This window comes from Clupea harengus, chromosome 1 (assembly GCF_900700415.2).
Source record: "Clupea harengus chromosome 1, Ch_v2.0.2, whole genome shotgun sequence".
Lineage (NCBI taxonomy): Eukaryota > Metazoa > Chordata > Actinopteri > Clupeiformes > Clupeidae > Clupea > Clupea harengus.
The window spans coordinates 9,312,945-9,331,255 of NC_045152.1; the positions used below are offsets into that span (position 1 = coordinate 9,312,945).

General features: G+C 43.6%; 1 protein-coding gene across 3 annotated transcripts in view; it reads right to left on the reverse strand.

Annotated features, from left to right (window-relative positions):
* Window positions 1-18,311, reverse strand: part of stat5a (signal transducer and activator of transcription 5a) — a 74,293-nt gene that overhangs the window by 36,512 nt on the left and 19,470 nt on the right. Inside the window, exon 2 of one of the 3 annotated variants that reach the window (XM_042707395.1) lies at window positions 4,623-4,755. The exons of the other annotated variants lie outside the window; for them this stretch is intronic. The gene's annotated coding sequence lies outside the window, so the exon portion shown is untranslated. The remainder of the gene's footprint in view (window positions 1-4,622; window positions 4,756-18,311) is intronic. 3 annotated transcript variants of the gene reach the window in all.

Below are 18,311 nucleotides of genomic sequence, written 5' to 3' on the forward strand. Positions count from 1 at the left end.
ATGATTATTAATGACATTGATTCAAAAGAAAAAACAATAATAATAATGATAAGAAGAAGAAGAAGAAATAAAAGTCTCAGTCATCGCTGTGACCTCATCTGCACACAGCGTCCACACACAGCTATCCCATGGCTTTGCCCCCAGAAACACACATGGCGTGCAGGCCATATTCAGAGGCACTCTATTTAAAGACAGCATGGAGCTATTTAAACACTGTAACACAGTACTCATGAGGAAGGCCTTCATGGACAGGGCTCCACTCTCTATGCTCCTGCAGCTGAGACCATAGTAGACAGTCACAGGCTTAGCTGAGGGTGAGCGGCTGCACAGGTGTTTATTCAGCCATGCTAGGCTAGTGCCATCAATGCATCTGTTGTGAAATACCATACTGGAAAATGAGGTGTCAGAAAGACACAGGTTGCAGGTCAATGTTTTGTAAATTAGAGAAATATAGGACCGTGTCTTACTTACAACAGAATCATTGAAGAACACAGCCAAAAGTCAGGAGAGGTGATATTTAAATTCAGAGCGAGATACACTGCGACATTAAAACTTTTGAGATTACCATTATGCTATTACGAGCCTTGCATGGTAATGTTACGTTTCTGGAAGTTGCTTCATTTGACCGCCCTTCTGTACCCACAAGCCTCCTCCAGGACATTACCGGCGTCCATTTAGCCGTCCTCCTCATTACTGACATCATCACCGCACATGAAAGAGCATAGAAGTGAGTGCATGAGTGCACAAGGTTGTTAACATTTCATGAACGTCAGCGTATCAACGCAACAGTCAGCAGAGGCATGAGGTATGTTGAACATGACTGAAACATATCCATCGCTCAATGAGGACATTAAGTCATTGGAATGCACAGATATGTTCCACTTCAGCTAGCTTTGGGCGCTAAGAAGTAGCTGCTCTCAGCTATGCATTGATGCCACTGGGAAACTGAAGCTGGCTCAACTGTGCACTTGGCTCAAACTGGTGGAGTGGGGATTTCAAAACCACCTCTGAAGAAACAGTGATCACAACGTTTTTCATTTGTTTTGTATTTGAATCTTTTAATTCAGTAGATGAGGCACATCTCATGTACTCAATGTTCAAAGAGGTAAATAGAGGTATGTGGCCGTGGAAACAATATACTTTTTTGTTACTGAGCATTCTTTAGTCCACTTAGTGCAAGTCCACTTTTGGCAGTGCAAAATGTTTCAACAGTGAGTAAGCATTTTTCACAATAAAAATGTTACCCTCATTCAACATCAGTTTTATGACAGTTTTTTAGTTACAACTAAAGCAAGTTTATAATTTTCTTTTCTTGACCTTCTCCCATGCCCTCTGACATACATTGACTCACACTGCATTTCACTCTTAACCTAATTGCCCTTTCTAAAACACATGCCCTTGCCAATAGCAATTACTGCAATTAGCTTGTGTGACCAACCCTTCCGATAAACCTCTGCTCTTTCTTGGATCTAACACACAGTAATGGGGAAACACCAAGTATCACATAACTAGGAAAAATGTTTCATAATGCTCGCAGTCGTTAAACCTTAGTCCTGACCGCCGGGAAAGCAGAGAGTAGTTCGTCTCTAGAATGGATGTGGGCCACGATTGGCCCAGATCCTGGCCAGAGCCATCAGTGACTCATAAGAGTTGGGCTGAGAGTGCATACACTCAGCTGAGAGTCAGCCAGAGTGCTTTCTCTCCCCGAGGGGCAAGAGCAGAGTCCCGTCCAGGCAAGTGGTGCAGTGTGTGTGTGTGTGTGTCGAGGCCAGGCGAGTGGTGGGGTGTATGTGTGTGTGTGTGTGTGTGTGTGTGTGTGTGTGTGTGTGTGTGTGTGTGTGTGTGTGTGTGTGTGTGTGTGTGTGTGTGTGTGTGTGTGTGTGTGTGTGTGTGTCAAGTCCACGCGAATGGTTGGTTGTGGTGCCAGGACACCAGGGATTGGAATGCAGAGCTTAGGCACGAACCTGTGGATTCCGCTGGCACAAGGGTACACAAGATACAATAACGTGAACCTTTCCCTCTTTGTCTCATAAGCCCTGAAGATTTGCAGACACACATACAGACAGAGAGAGAGACAGAGAGAGAGACCTTTAACATCCCTTTATCGGAACATTGAACAGACATGGGCGGGGGGTGGGGGGGGTGTAAACAGTGACAGCTGTCAAACAAATATGGCCCTATACAAGCTTTTGCAAATGCAAAGTTTCTTTCCCAAACATGCACATTGTTGTGGAATGGAATGCCATTCAGCTACATATTAATTTCACTGTTGTGTGTGACCCTCTACAAACACTCTTGGGAGACAAACTGGTACAATAATTCCCTGTCTCAATATGGAACTTTCATCTCAAGTTATTATTTGTATTATCGTATGGCTGATGTGCACACATACACATACACACAAACACACACAAACAGACAGCACAAATAATTAGGGAACTTGGAAACAGCCTGTTGATATTGATCAGTGTTTTGGCTACGTTGACAGCTTTCAAAACCTACTCTCTCCGGATCTCTCTCTCTCTCTCTCAATCTCTCACTCTCCCCTCCCTTGTTCTTTTAAACGTTATCACCCCTACCATGTCAATTGTGATGTTTTCTTGTCCAACAATGTCTTCCTGCTTTGTTAGTCCTATACCACTGACTGCTCTGCTTTCATTCTAGCCCTGGGCTGGACTCAAAGAGCCTTACAGGCGATACAAAGGGATGTGATTAAGAAAACAATGGACATTTTAGACATGGCCAACAATGCTGTGCGCGCGTGACAGAACAAGACATAAAGCTGTTGAGTTTATAAGGGTGAGGTACGCAGAGGGAACAAACACACAAACATCACGCACTATAATTGCATAAATCAATCCCCCCCCCCCCCATGAAGCATATCAATAAAAGATGTGCCGTCCTTCCAGAAGCGTTTTGTAACAGGCAGGCGGCTCTTGAGGGATTGCAGGGACTCTGAGAGCCTGACAGACAGGACAAGCTTTTGAGCTTTACAGCGACAGGGGAGGAGCGAGTTGCTCTGTGCCATCCTCCCCCCCCCCCCCCCCCCCCACCCTTTGGCCTTTTAAAACATGTCATGCCAATGCATTCTGACGATCAATGGGTAACTTTTCCTCTTCTGGTGCTTCAGTTAAAGCAGCTCATGAAGACAAAAGGAAGCTGACCTGACAAGCACACAGCATATTTTTTTATTCTTTTTTTCCAAAACACACACATGCTGTCATGCACACAAACACACATATAATCTCTTGCACGCACACACACACACACACACACACACACACACACACACACACACACACACACACACACACACACAGGTGCTAGCTGTCCATTGGCTCTAAGGTGCAGCTTTAACACGTGGCGGCGGTCGGGGGGAAGGATGGCAGTGGCCGCGGCTCATCCATAAATGTGCCTTTACAGGATCTGACAGACTGCAGCGGCCTGGTACTCTGACCTAATTGAGCTCCCACATGCTTGTCTAAATCCTCCACTCCCCACCCCCTGCTTGCAGGCCTCTCTCTCTCTGGGTGTGTGTGTGTGTGTGTGTGTGTGTGTGTGTGTGTGTGTGTGTGTGTGTGTGTGTGTGTGTGTGAGAGTGAGAGAGAGAGAGAGAGAGCACTCATACTCCAAGGGCCATCTGGACTGGACAGACTGCCACATCTAAACGAGCTGAACAAACGTGGTGCAAGGTGCCGCTGCAGACATCAGGAACACTGAGGTGCAGACGCCGCCATGACAACCCCCCTGGAGACACGAGGTCAGCGCATGAAGGGATGGAGCTTCTGTACACTGACACTGATTGACCATAAATAGGCTTAGTGGCTCTCTATGACAGAATGCACAGAATCCTGTCCAGCAGTGAAGCTCAACTCCTGTGTCCTGTGGTGAGCTACCCTAGAGTACGCTTAAAGAGTGGACCATGTTCTGGTCAGGGACCAAATAAAAACAGCACTAAAACAGCACTTTTTTTTTTCACTTTCACTTAAAAACAAAATACTAAATCTCTGTTATCTGAAGGCATACGCATTTAAAAGTGAGAAAAGCTTGTTTAAGAGAGGTGGTGTCTCCCTCTCTTGATCTCTCCAGGCTACACAACAAACATACATAGACCAGGAGCACTTTATGCTCCTTCAAATACACACACACACACACACAGTCCATATACTGCCATATATACAGCACACACTCCAACTCACACACAGGCATGAAGTGTATGGAGCACGTGGATCACAGAGGGAGGAGGCAGATGGAGGGAATCAGGGCAGCAGCCCCCCCCCCTCCAACCCCTGTGAATGACCCCAATTGCCCCTCTGTCCATTCAAGCCCCTGATACTCTGTAAGAGCGGCCTCTTACACAACAATAGACACAGCAGCGGGAGTTTGCTCCGGCTCAGCCTCAGAGAACAGGTCACACATGCACACCTATTGATTTACAGATCAATACAACCTCTGTGTGTGACAAAGATGTCCAAAAAATAAATCGCACATTCAGGCAGCTGGGAAAATTGGGAACGTTTTCATTGGGGAACGTCCCTTTTCCTAGTTCAGAGCGTTCACATGATGACAACAGTCAGGCAAGGCTATTAGGTCTATTCGAATGGGCCCTCCTGGTCACCTACCTGCGCAGCAAACCAGAACTCCTCCGCTCAACCCGACAGGCCGAATAGAAAAAAGGCCCTGGTGGTGCACGACAGCATGATCATGTGATTATGAACGTAGATCTCCTCAAACTTAGCATTCAGACTGGACTGACTACAGAGAGAGAGAGAGAGAGGGTGGGAGGGACAGAGAAGAGGTGTAGCTCCAGTCGAATAAGAAATGCGCAGTAAGTAGCTAGCCAGAAGGCTAACATTATGTTTGTTAAAGGAACACTAGCTATCTGACCAAGACCAATTTACAAAAGAAAACTGCGAAGCATCACGATCACCTGCACTAATGAGTAAGACGTCAATGAACAATGAAGTGGCGTGTTTGGGCGCAGAGCAAGTACATTTTTTACCCGTCACCTGGGAGGTTTTTGATAGCTCCGAAAAACCTACTATCAAAAGCTATCAAAAACTTCCAACTTTCCGAGTGGGATGTTCCCAGTTCGACAGGCGTTCAGGCGCATTCTCCCACTCAGAGGTCGGAAATTTCCCACTTCCCAGCTCCTCATGAACACACCAATAAAACAAGAAAGCTGCATCACTGTGTCATTGTGACACCAAAACAAAAGAACCTTCCTTATCACTAAGGAGACAGTATGACATAGACCAAGGGGTGGGGTGGATTGGGGCAGAAGAGAGGGGGGATTGGGGCAGAAGAGAGAGGGGGATTGGGGCAGAAGAGAGGGGGGGATTGGGGCAGAAGAGAGGGGGGGGATTGGGGCAGAAGAGAGGGGGGGATTGGGGCAGAAGAGAGGGGGGGATTGGGGCAGAAGAGAGGCTACAAAGGGGCAGGTAGTGTGTTGGAGGTTGGAACAAAGGAAGAAGACAGTAATTTCTAAAATAATCAGCCAGCAAGGAGCTTAACCTACATATGAACCAAAACAAAAAAACAGATGAGTCTGTTCAACAAGAGCAATATGTATTCACAAACACACACACACACACACACACACACACACACACGTACACACACACATACACGCACACACCAGTAGACTCATAACACTCACTAATCTGACTGACTGAACATATGCAATTAAGGCATAGGCTGTGTGTGTGTGTGTGTGTGTGTGTGTGTGTGTGTGTGATATTACTACTGGTGATATTAAGGGGTTAGATTAAATATATCTCTATAATTATAATTATAATTCTTAATTTTTTTTGCACTATATCTGAGTTGTTTCTCTGATGTCTATTTTTATGTGCATGTAATTTCTTTGTGCATATTATGTACTTGCTGTAAAGCACTTTGAGCTGCATTCTTTTGCATGAAAGGTGCTATATAAATAAAGTTTTATTATTATTATTATTATTATTACATATCATGTCATTTCACAACAACAGCCAACAGAAAATCTCATTCTGGAACAGCAATTCAAATTTCCTGAGATAAAATGTCAATTAAAACCCTTTTGCATCTCCCCTCTGACTGTCCCCGAACTCCTGCTGCTGAATTATCTATTACTCTTTTGTGACCAGACACAGACACAGACACACACACACACACACACACACACACACACACACACACACACACACACACACACACACACACACACACACAGAACCCTCTCATGATCCTCTTAAATGTACTGTTCATTTGTGTCACTGGTAGAGATTTTGACAGTCACTCCAGGGGAGACAAACACTCTCTCTCTCTCACAAACACACACACACACACACAAACACATTTAAAAACAAGTTAAACTCAGAAGTCAGACTGTTTTCTTCCGTTGGTTGGCATCATAAGTAATTCCTTTGGCATGGCTGGATTTGAAGCACTGCCCCAGGGTCTCTCTCCAAAGCTGCAGTAGCCCCACAAGACAGCAGCAGCGCAAAACAATGCAGTAAGCGACACAAACGCCAACATGTGCTGCCAACCACCCATGCCCACCCCCACCCAACCCAACCTCCGCTTGCATTCTTAATATGATAAGTAAGGAAAGAGTTATTCTGGGTTCTTATCAACGACTTATTGGCCACACAAACAAACATCATACACATGCACACACACACGCACACGCACACGCACACACACACACTCACCACCACCAGAGCTAATGCTGTGACTCATGCACTGCCTAACTCTGCCCATACTGTTGTTCAGCTGGCATGTGTGGCATAGGCCTTCTCGACAGTTGCAGTTATCATTTGGTCCCATCTAACAGCTCACTGTGCTAAGATCACATTGCTGAGTGCCTGTGGGCTTCAAGACAAAGGCCCTGTCAGCATGACTCGGCAGAAGTGTAAAGAGGGGCTATGTTGTACGTGTGGTTAATTGTTGAATAATGATGAAGGTTCTGATGCGCGCGCACACACACACACACACACACACACACACACACACACTCAAACACACACACACACACACACACACACACACACACACTCAAACACACACACACACACACACACACACACACACACATACTTCCAATCACTGAATGCAGCCGCACAAGCATGGTTTCCACCCACAGCTCACTCGCCTAGCCGCCTCGCTTGTTTACATGTCAACTGAAGCCACCAGGGCTGTCATAACCACGCTCCGGCAAGTTCTGTGACCTTTCTCTGCTTATACAGTGACGATAGCCACCCAAAGACCCCTCCCCAGCAACAACCTCTCCAACATGACCCACCACCACCACCACACACACCTTGCTGTTCATTAAGACTTACAAGAACCCGCGACACTCATAAGGCAACCAGAGCTGGAGGTGCACCACGCCCTACCGTGTGCACTGTGTTCTGCAGTCCTAGGCGAGGGTTAATGTATCACATGGCATAACTCAGCAGCTGGATAAAGACAGTGAGGGGTGAGACAAGATTTGAACTACTGCAATGGATAGCAGACAAGTGAGAAGTCCAGGGAAGTCCTTATCTTTTATCTCTTTATCTCACACACACACACACACACACACACATACACACACACACACGTACATACACACACGCACACACACACACACACACACACACACACACACACACACACACACACACACACACACACACACACACACACACACACACACACACACACACACACACACACAAAGAGCTACAAAGACCAAGATAATAAAAAGGTCATAAACAGAAGAGGGTAAGTAGTTTACATTTCAACCAACCACAAACTTTCAATACTGTACATAAATAATACAAGCGAAGGACAAACAGCTTAAGTGTCATTACAAACAGAAGTCTCTGTTTGTGTGTGTGTGTGTGTGTCTCCATATTGACACCATAATAATCACCTTAGCAGGCAGCCCCTTGAGAGCTGTACACTTTAACCTTTGAAGGCTGGGACATGCCAGGGTCAGATATCTACAGCTTTGCACGCTGCCACACTCACAAACACACAATCACACACACACACACACACACACACATGCATGTATGCACGCATACAAATGTGTGACACACAGAGCTTAAAGGTCAAGCCTTAGACAGGAGCACAGACACGTCTCTTCATAGGGACTCCCTCCTACACAAAGCCACTTGTAAAAGAGGTCACCAACGTAACTGCCTCGATAGCTCACTGCCTTACTTCAGTTCCAAAAGATACCGCTGACTTAGCAAACTTTTTAAAGTAAACTTCTTTTTAAAAGAACTTTCTGCAGATTCCAATAGCCCTTGAGATGACTCCTGACTGACCTTGTGCAGAGCGTCAGGCTACTGATGGTGATCCTGTGTTTGTTGTCAGCCTTGAGGCAGCCGTAAACAACGTGGATTTTATCAACATCCCACAATGGCTGAAGGACGTTGTTGCTCGCTATCCTCTGTTCATGTGACTGCAAACTTAAACGCCATGATTTAAAAAAAAAAAAAAAAAAAAGATTCACAAGTCTCCGGAGCTTTGTAATCAAGCTAAGGTAACTGGTGTATTGGCACAGTAAGCAAAACGTTTGTGTCCCAACAGCGCTAAAACTAGCTGCTAAAACAGCTAAATCTGAGCTAAACTTAAAATTGTTGTTTTTTTTTCATTATCAAGTCCCTTTGGTGGACTGTGTGTTGTAGGTGTGCATTTTGACAGTGTCAAGTGTTTTTCCCCACAGTCTTTCCAGAGAAGAAGCCTCCTCGAAATCCCTCAGGGGATGCTGGATAGGAAGCAGTTTTTTTTTCTTTTTCGTGTCCCTAATAATGAGAGCTCATCATGTTCTCATTATATACACACAGCAACTACACTGACACCGCACAGAACGGGCCTGAGGTTGCTTGTGGGGGACAGAGGTTGTTCGTAATTGCATGTTTACAGAACCTGGCCTTCTTGATGGTGAAAGAAAAGATACGTCTTTTTCTGAGGGATAAAAAGGCAAGGTCAGTTGACATTGTTAAACGCAGAACGTATTTAGTGCCAGAAAAAATCAAAACGTTTTTGGTGACACTGCCAGTAGTACTAGTCCAGTAGTTTCCGTAGTTCTAGAATCTACTTTTTTATTGCATAGCTAGGTGTCCACAAGGTTAGCAAAACAGTAGTGCTTCAGCGACCATTTAACCTTGAAGATTCACCATTGACCCCTTTCAAAAAGTGTCTTTAAAATGCTACTCAAGTGTTCCTTATCTTCATGTTCCTTGTTTCCTTCCTAATCTAGACATGCTGGTATTCTTCCACTCACTGACTTCCCTTGGGGATGAGGGCTTTCTAGGAACCAGTGCACACACAGGTACAATTCATTCTACAATGTCTACAGAACAGTCTGTGTATACAAAGATAGTCACAGACTATAAAAGCTTTCTAAAAAACAATCCCAAATTAAACACTCATTTGTCATTCTTTGACTTTTGCAGGGGTAAGTACAGCTTCCGTGTGTGCGTGTGCGCGCGTGTGTGTGTGTGTGTGTGTGTGTGTTGTAGGTAGTTCCCATAATTCAGTTTGTTCAATGTTAATGTTTATTTGTGTAGTAATGTTCGTTTTCAGAATGTCTGCAATAGTGTTAGTGGGATTCCCGACTGCTGCAGTGTGTCTGTACGCCGCTTTGGATACAAGCGTCTGCTACATACCAGTTCTTTACTTTAATCTTCAGTGTTAGCATATTTGCGCACCGTTACTGATTGTGTCGTGTGGAGAATAGACATCCCACTCGTCCTCTGTATGGGTTTTCTCACGTGTATTAAAGTGCCACTGGGGTTTGTGCTGTGTGAAGGACACAGGAGCTGCAGTAAAACTTCAGTAAGAGTTCTCTGTGCCGCTGCACATTCTTCCTGGCTAGCTCTCTAAAAATATGCTGTCTTTTATACTCTATTAAAAAACAATTTCTATTATTACATATATTCACCAAACTGGCTGAAAGCATGGGTAGCAATCAGACTGGAGTTAGACGGAGGATTTGTAAATGGGCTGTGGATTTATAAATGCAGAGCCCTGCTCAGTGCTGTCACATGAAGAGCATCACACAGAAATGGATGAAGGTTTTGGGACAAAGAGCGAGTCTGCACTTCCTCAAAACTGGCATAGATGTCACTATACAACAGCATCACAACACAGAAATAAATGATGCCGATAGCATATGTAAATCCAGGAGAAACTGGTCTGAGGGGACATTTGGACTTCCTGGAACTGACTTAGGACACTGGGACAGTGGGACACTGAGAATGCCTAGTGCAATTTGATGCCACGATGCCAACTGGTGTTGGAAAGTAGTGTCCAGTTTAGTGGGTCAAGTTTAAGACACTGAAGTGTTATTACTTAAGAATCACAATAACACAGCGAGTGTGTATTATCACAAAAAACACTGATCTTTTGACCTTTTATAATATAACAGTCATACACAGAGGCAGGCACAAAGTTCAAGCGAGACACCCTCGAGATAATTATCTGAGATACAGTAGGTGGTTGAATGATGGCGTTTACTGTCAAATGTTTCAGTTTTGCGTAATGTTTTAGGAGGTGACACCCCCTTCCACACCAAACAACATACATCAGAAAACCACCCTGCGCTGATTTCAGCTGTTCAGCAGTGGTCTGCTGCTGGTCTTAACTCAATCATGTGCTGACATATGTTTAGGTAAGTTTTGTTCATTTAGCTGCCTGATTTGTTGCTGTTATTTATTTCAATTGGCTCAGGCACCGAAAGGAAGCACCGAAACCTGCTTTGCATTTCGGTTCGGGTAGGTACCGGTTGTATTGGAACCGGTGCCATATTGGAACCGGTTCTCGGTACCCAACCCTACCTTCCACACCAAACAACATACTGTACATCAGAAATCCACCCTGCGCTGACTTCAGCTGTTCAGCAGTGGTCTGCTGCTGGTCTTAACTCAATCATGTGCTAACGTATGGTGAGAGTCAATAGGCCTACTGTGTAGTGCTGGAGTGGGCACTCAAAGGAGAGCGCCTCCTTTTCATGATCGACTACTAGAGGCACTGAGTGGGCTGCTACATCGGAGATAGAAAGATAGAGACAGGTAAAACACTGACTGTACAAACAGTAATGTTTTACAGTTTATTTACAGTTATTGAGGTAAACAGACGCAAGTGTATCTCCCACCGCCCAACAGACACACACACACACACACACACACACACACACACACACACACAAACACAAACACATTCCGTATTTGCATACCAGAATTAGGATTTTCAACTCAAATCGACAGCTCTATGTGAAGTACTGGGCATCCCCCTGAAACTTAGTCTCAGTTCTATGAAGCTCTTTGAATCACAGTGTTGGTGAAGGACAGCTGTTGTCGTGGGGGTATGCAAACTTCACAGAACACAAACAGGTTCCCCTTCAAATGACTTTTCACACATCTGCTAGGCTAGACATCAAAACAACAGGTGCATTATGAATACCATTGGTTTCAAGGTCACACTAGGGCCATAAGTATTCCTGATTGGGTTACCTTAATTGCCAAGTTCTACTGTCTCTAAGAATTCCCACAACAGTGTATGCATGAGTATGCCCTGAATGTATATTTGGTGTTCTATCTATATGCATAATGCATTATTAATAGTGCTGTCAAACGATTAAAATATTTAATCGCGATTAATCGCATTTATGTCATAGTTAACTCAAAATTAATCGCGATTAATCGCAAATTTGTATCTATTCTAAATGTCCCTTCGTTTATTTATTTTTTCCATCATTTTATTTTTATTTTATTGCCCTTATCAACATGGAAAAGTGGATTGGCTTGCTTTAAGCAAATGTTTTATTTTATTAAAAACCAACATTGCCAAACAGGGCGGTACAAAATAAAATTGTAAAGTGCACATTTCAGGTAAACATGGACTCTAGTGCAGTTAAACCATGGCTTAATATTTTCTTTTTTTCAAGTTTGCTGGGAACATAGCAGTCAGGCCTCTTATTTCAGAAACAATGAACCGTAACAGTTAGGTTACCAATAAAAGGTAAGCCTACTACTTCTTTGCTTTCAGCCAGCTGCCTGTTGACATTTTCAGACAACAGTGAAGCTCGCTTCTTTTGCACAACACAACTTTTAAAAGTAAACTTTCCATTCAGAAGCTTTTTATCATCCATTTCGCCGTATCGCGCTCATCATTCACTCAAACCGTAACGTTAGCCTACTTCACAGTTTGCGAGGCCAAAAACAACGTTAATCTAAAAAAAAAAAAAAAAAATGTTTTTAATTATTTAAAAAAAATCGCGTTAATCTCGCGATAAAAAACGTAACTGCAAATGTGTTTGCGTTAACGCCGTTAATAACGCGTTAAACTGACAGCACTAATTATTAATCATGTGAAATATGTATAATGCATACTGAGTATTGATGAAAGGTTAGCTGGAGCACTCATTTACCCTCTGATGTAGGCTATGTGGATTTCCTATTGGGCAACACAAGGCTTAGCGCCCCTGTGTTGATTTAAGCAGCAGCTGAGTTCCGCGTGTATTTGTGTTTGGTTTAGTAAAACGCCAAATGAATGAACGAGGAATGAAAGCAAAGGATAAAAGACAAGAAACTCAAGGACAGTGATCTCCATGTGACTGCCAAGTTCAGTTACTCAGAACCTAGATTATAACAAATCAATTTCTGCTTGCAATTTTTGTCAGTCCAGCTAATCACGTGCATTTTCATTAACATGAAATACAAAACCAAAAAAGGCAGTGTGAGATTTTGGTGAAATTTCAGCCTAATCTCCATATTTAACGTGAAGGGTTTAGGTGGGTAATATTGCTACCACTCATAATGTGACTGTCACTTTGTGTAAGAGTTTTCTGGTAAGATTATCACTGTGACCTGATTTACAATGCTGCTATCACCTAATGTTCTCTGTACATGACATCACAGGTGGCCTCTAGATATATGGTTTTAGAGGTCAATGGGCCATACTAGGTGCTTATGAGTCTGGTTAGGGCCTCTTGCCACAGAAGCCTTCAGATAGAGGACAGCAATGTCTTTCTCTGAGGTGTCTGTCTGCTTAAAGCAATGAGACATCTTGAATGACACAGAGACTCTCCAACCAACATCTACCTCTGATAGACCAGAAGGCTTCGAAATCTATCTTAGTCTACATAGCAATTTTTATAGTTATTTCACATTTTATCAATAAATGTCTTTAAGCGTTGTCTGAAGACAAGTATTCTGTTTAGTGAAACGGTCATCTTTATTTTCAGTTTAACTCAGTGTGGAAAACACAATGCAATGAATTTAAAAACACCAAAATCTGAACACAGTTCCTCAAACAGGGTTGCAAGGTGTGGATACAATCGGCTGAAAAGAAAATGAGGAACAGTCTCTTCCTCAACATCTCTTGCAACCCAGTCCTCCAGTACCAGAAAAGTACCCAGAAAACCTCCCACCACTGACACTGAGGATGACCCTTACTGTCCTTAAGTGCTTCTATCAATAAAACAACCCTGATACACCCATACACTACACTATGGACACCTCGAAACTCAAGCTAAGCTAAGCTAAGTTTTTGGTCGACGTGACAACTTGTGCAGTGTAAAGTCAACCAAGGTTCCCTCCCTAGGTCCCTGTATAAGTAATATACCATCTCATATCTCAGGGAAGAGTTGATACTTTACTATGCTCAATTATTGATGATGGGATGCTCTCTCTACCTCTCTCTTTCTTCTTCTGTCATTCCATGTTAGTGCTGAAGTTAATATTTAATTTTGTCCCTTTCTTGAAGGGAGTGAGATGGAGTAATGATGGAAAGATGAAAGATGCATGAGGACAGAGCATTGGTGGCCTACAGGGGTTGTGGGCGAGGTCAAGCTGAAACAGAGAGCTGATTGGCTTGGAAATCGCCTGTGGCAACGATGAGCTGAATTAATCAATGCTGAACATGGCGCGTGAGTGTTGTCCGGACAACAAAATTAGAACCAAAACAAAAACGTTAGCAGACTCCCAGACAAATAACACATCTTCAAAGCTAACATGTCGCAAACAAGCACTAGGGATGGACAAAGAGATGCAGGGAACAAAAGGGAGATACAAGTGAAAGAGAAAATGAGAGACGAGAAAGGAAGAGCTACCGAGAGAAAGTGAAAGCAAGACAGTGAGAGAGAGAAAAAAGAGAGACAGGGAGAGAGAATGAATGAGAAACTGAGACAGTGAAATGGAGACAATGAGACAATAAGTGAGAAAGGGGATGAGTAATAGTGAGACAGAGACAGATGTAACAGAGGTTTATATGCGCTAGCTACTAGCTGCACCTCCGTTAGCTTCTGTACTTTGTGTTGTGTTCGTGTCTTGGAGGAACAATGACCACACTGGTGGTTCTGGTTGCTGTTTCATTCAGGGATAGTGGAGCCATACCACCTGTAGACAAGCAAGAAGGTCTGTGACATTTGTGTCAGTTATATCACTGAAAAAATACACGTTTGTGACTCAGCTAGTATAACATGTGTACCTCTCCTCAATTCAGCAAATGCAGACAGAGAGTGACAGTGGTGACGACGACAAACACGACAAGCCTCTTAAAGAAGCTGTACAGGTTTAACTCCTCAGTGTTAATATTAAACACGTTAAACATAAAACAGAAGAATGACAACCATTATACTCAGGATTAGGTGAAGTTTCATCCAATTACAAAAAGAGCGAGAAAGACATTGGGTGAGACAAGGGTGAGAAGCTGATAGATTGATTCCACTAACAGAGAGGCTGCTTAATGGTCATGTGCCCTGGCGCTGGCAGTGGCACTGTGCTCAGTGGTGTGCGGGCACCGTGCCGTGCCTGCTCCCCCTCAGCGGCACGTTGGCTGCTTAATGTGCCGTGAGGCAACGACTCCGGCACCATATGATCCACAACCTCACTGCCGACGTGCCGGCTCCAAAAACACCCAGCTCCAGTGGACAGGAAGAGAAGAAGAGACAAGGAGAGGAAACAGAGGAGACAAGGAGAGGAGGAGAGGAGGAGAGGAGAAAAGCTGAGAGGAGAAAAAAGGGAAAAAGAGAAGAAGGAAGAGAGCGAGCGAGTTAAAAGAATACAGGAGAAGAGAGAGGTGAGGAAATGATGCACTACATTTAGATAGCATGCGCTGTATTGTCAAAACATACCACATATCAGTGCAAGGTAAGGACACTGAGAGCTGATGAGGGGGCAGAGGAAATTAGATGAGATGAAAATAGGAATAAGGAGGGGGGGGGGGGGTGTGACAGAAGAGGAAGGGAGAGTGAAAGAATACAAATAAAACGGTAAATATATTGTTGATAGGAAATTAAATAAAAAGTAGAGAGAAGGAGTACAGTTAAGGGGAGGAGATAGAATGAGAGGAGAGGTGTACAGAGCAGTTTTTTTTCTCACCATTTACTACAGAAATGGCTCAAAGTTAAATAACATTCTCCTCAGCCAAAACATACGGTGCACTGTCTCCATGGATAATCAAATCATATATACCTTACTTTATAAAGAGAACTGATGGAGATCATTTCCAACCACTGTTAATGACTTAAGAAATAATAATCAAGTGCCTTGTATTATTAATTACCTTATATGAATCATGTAGGCAGGAACATGGCTTTTCTGTGTTTCTGCGTGTGTGTAACTTAGAATATTAGGTGCCACTTATTACTGCATTTGCCACTTATAACTGCATTTGGACAAAAACATGTTTAGACCAGAGGTGATAAGCTTCTTTCAACCTTGTGCAAAACTGCCATCCTTGCAAGCCTCGGATGTCAGAAATCCACCACGTGGTCATCCCTGCTGAAAACGTAACTTCTGTCTATATAAACCTTGTGCGATGTGTTTATCAGGGCTTCACTTTCAGCCTTGTGCTGTCGGAGTGAGCCCGATTGCAATTGTTGTTTGTCTAATAAATATACTTATATGCAGCTCCGGAGTCCTGAGGTAACTAGGGTGAATTTTCACCTATCATATTTGGGGGCTCGTGACCGGGATTCCAACAACCTCGTCGACTCTCCACGCTGGGCTAATCATCAGGACCTCAACCATACGGAGGAGTATCAGACTCTGTTTTTCTAAAGACCTCCAACTTGAATTGGAAGGAGGCCAGGGCCTGCCAGCGAGGAGAGCCGAGAGTGAAGGAATTTAATTGAACTATAGGGGGTGGACTCCGAGCTGTTTGTGAGTATATTGTTTGTTTGTTGTGCAAGTTTTCCTTGGGGTTGAGACAAACTTTTTGCCTGTTTACAACGGGGTGGAGAGGGAAAAAACTTTTCCTGTGAAGCCCCGTGTGTTGAACGAATTGCTAGAGTTAGAGAGACTCCTGTCTGTAGTTTTCCTGTTCAGAGATGCGCTAAGGTTATATAAGCACTGTTCACCTTCCGGTCGTAGAGTATGCTAATTGCCTTATGTGAAGGATAGCGCTTTGTCGGAGGAAGGGTACCGTTCGTTTTTGGAACGCGAAAGGTTAAGTAAAGGATGCCAATTGCCTTATGTGAAGGATAGCGCGCGCTAAGGTTATATAAGAACTGTTCAACTTCCGGTCGTAAAGTATGCTAATTGCCTTATGTGAAGGATAGCGCTTTGTCGGAGGAAGGGTACCGTTCATTTTTGGAACGCGAAAGGTTATAAGTAAAGGATGCCATTTGCCTTATGTGAAGGATAGCGCTTTGTGTCTGAGCTTGAAACTCTCTAGGCCTATTTCTCCGGATATTTCTGTATATATATATTCCTGTTCACCTTGTATGAAGGGAACAAACTTTTCAATTTCTATTTTCCTGTTGGGTCCCCTGGTAGGCCTCTGGGTGCATTAGCAGAAAGGCTATACGAAAAGGGGCATAGTCCGTTACGAATAGATATATCCCTGAGGGAGACGAATTAATCTCCAGTCTCCTTAAGTGATAAAAAAAAAAGAGTCAGAGATACTCCTGTCATAATTTATGTAATTAAAGGACTGATTTCGCATTACTGAGATGCCTTGACCCGGAACCAGTAGGGGACCGATCACACCAGGGAAATCCCCTGGCCTCAACCTCCTCACAAAACGAGTGAGACGGAGGACCTCTGGTCGGGCTCGGGTTGACTCAGCATTGCGATCTCAAGAACAAACTATGAGAGTCTGAAAATAGAAACATAACTAACCCTAGTGTGAAGAATAAGACAAAGGTAATAGATTGAGAATAAATTAAACAATGATGTGTCAAAGAAGTAGTGTCTAAAAATATTATTATGTATAGAATATACACTGTTTAGCCCAAAAAAGATTTAACGAGAAATGTAAGCCTGTCACACTAACTACATTAACCTAGACTGATGCATTGGACTAACACAGGCTGGGTGGGGGCTGAGTGCTGGCTCAAAAGACTCTGCTGTTCCTCCAGATAAGAAGACCTGTAGACAACATACCCTGGCATTGTTAAGATTTTAGCAGAAACAAGGCCACAAAATTAGCAGCTGTGGTCCACTAAAGTAAAGCTATCTTAAAAAAAAAAAAAAAAAAAGCACCTCAGCCACAGACAAAGAAATAAATTATGTATTTTCTGGGAATGACTAATTTCTTTAGATAATGGATTCCTAACCACGCGTTAGAAACACAAATGTTGCAGAGTTTACTTTATTCTCAGCCCATGTCAGCTGGAGAAAGCAGGCATTTGAACAGATAAAACAACTGTTGGTCAGTTCTGCTGTCTTAGCGCATCCATGACACGACAAGCCGTTCATACATAGGACATCTCTGTTAATGCAGGAGTGGGGACTTAAGTTGAGACCAGTGGCATACTATTCCACACGGCTAAATCCAGTAGCCCAAGCAATGTCTGAATGTTTACAAGCAGTAGTGGCTGCAGCCTTGGCGGTGCAGGCCTCTGCTCCTATTGTACTATACAGACACTTAGACTGAAAGTTCCACATGCAGTATCTGTTTTGTTGCTATAACAAAAACATGCTTACATGTCACCAGCCAGACACTTATCTTGCATGACTGTTTTGCTCTCGCAGCCTCATATCACTATTGAGCGCTGCGTGACATTTAACCCAGCTACACTTTTACTTACAGCAGAGGCTGGTAATCCACATGATTGTGTAGCAAAGACAGATACAACAGGCAGCCAGAGCTGACCTACGAGATATGCCTTTTCTAAAAGCTGATTAAGTTTGTTGATGGTTCAAGCAAATAAACCTTGAACACACAGCCACTACTTCCACACTATTCCGCACAGGCAGCGGAACTAATTGCACTGATTGCGCACACCCATGCAAAAAACCCGGTTTCATTGGGAAACCACAAAGCAGACAAGGTCACTAACCAGGCCGCACTACAACAACCATCGGACACGTACACAATTGAAG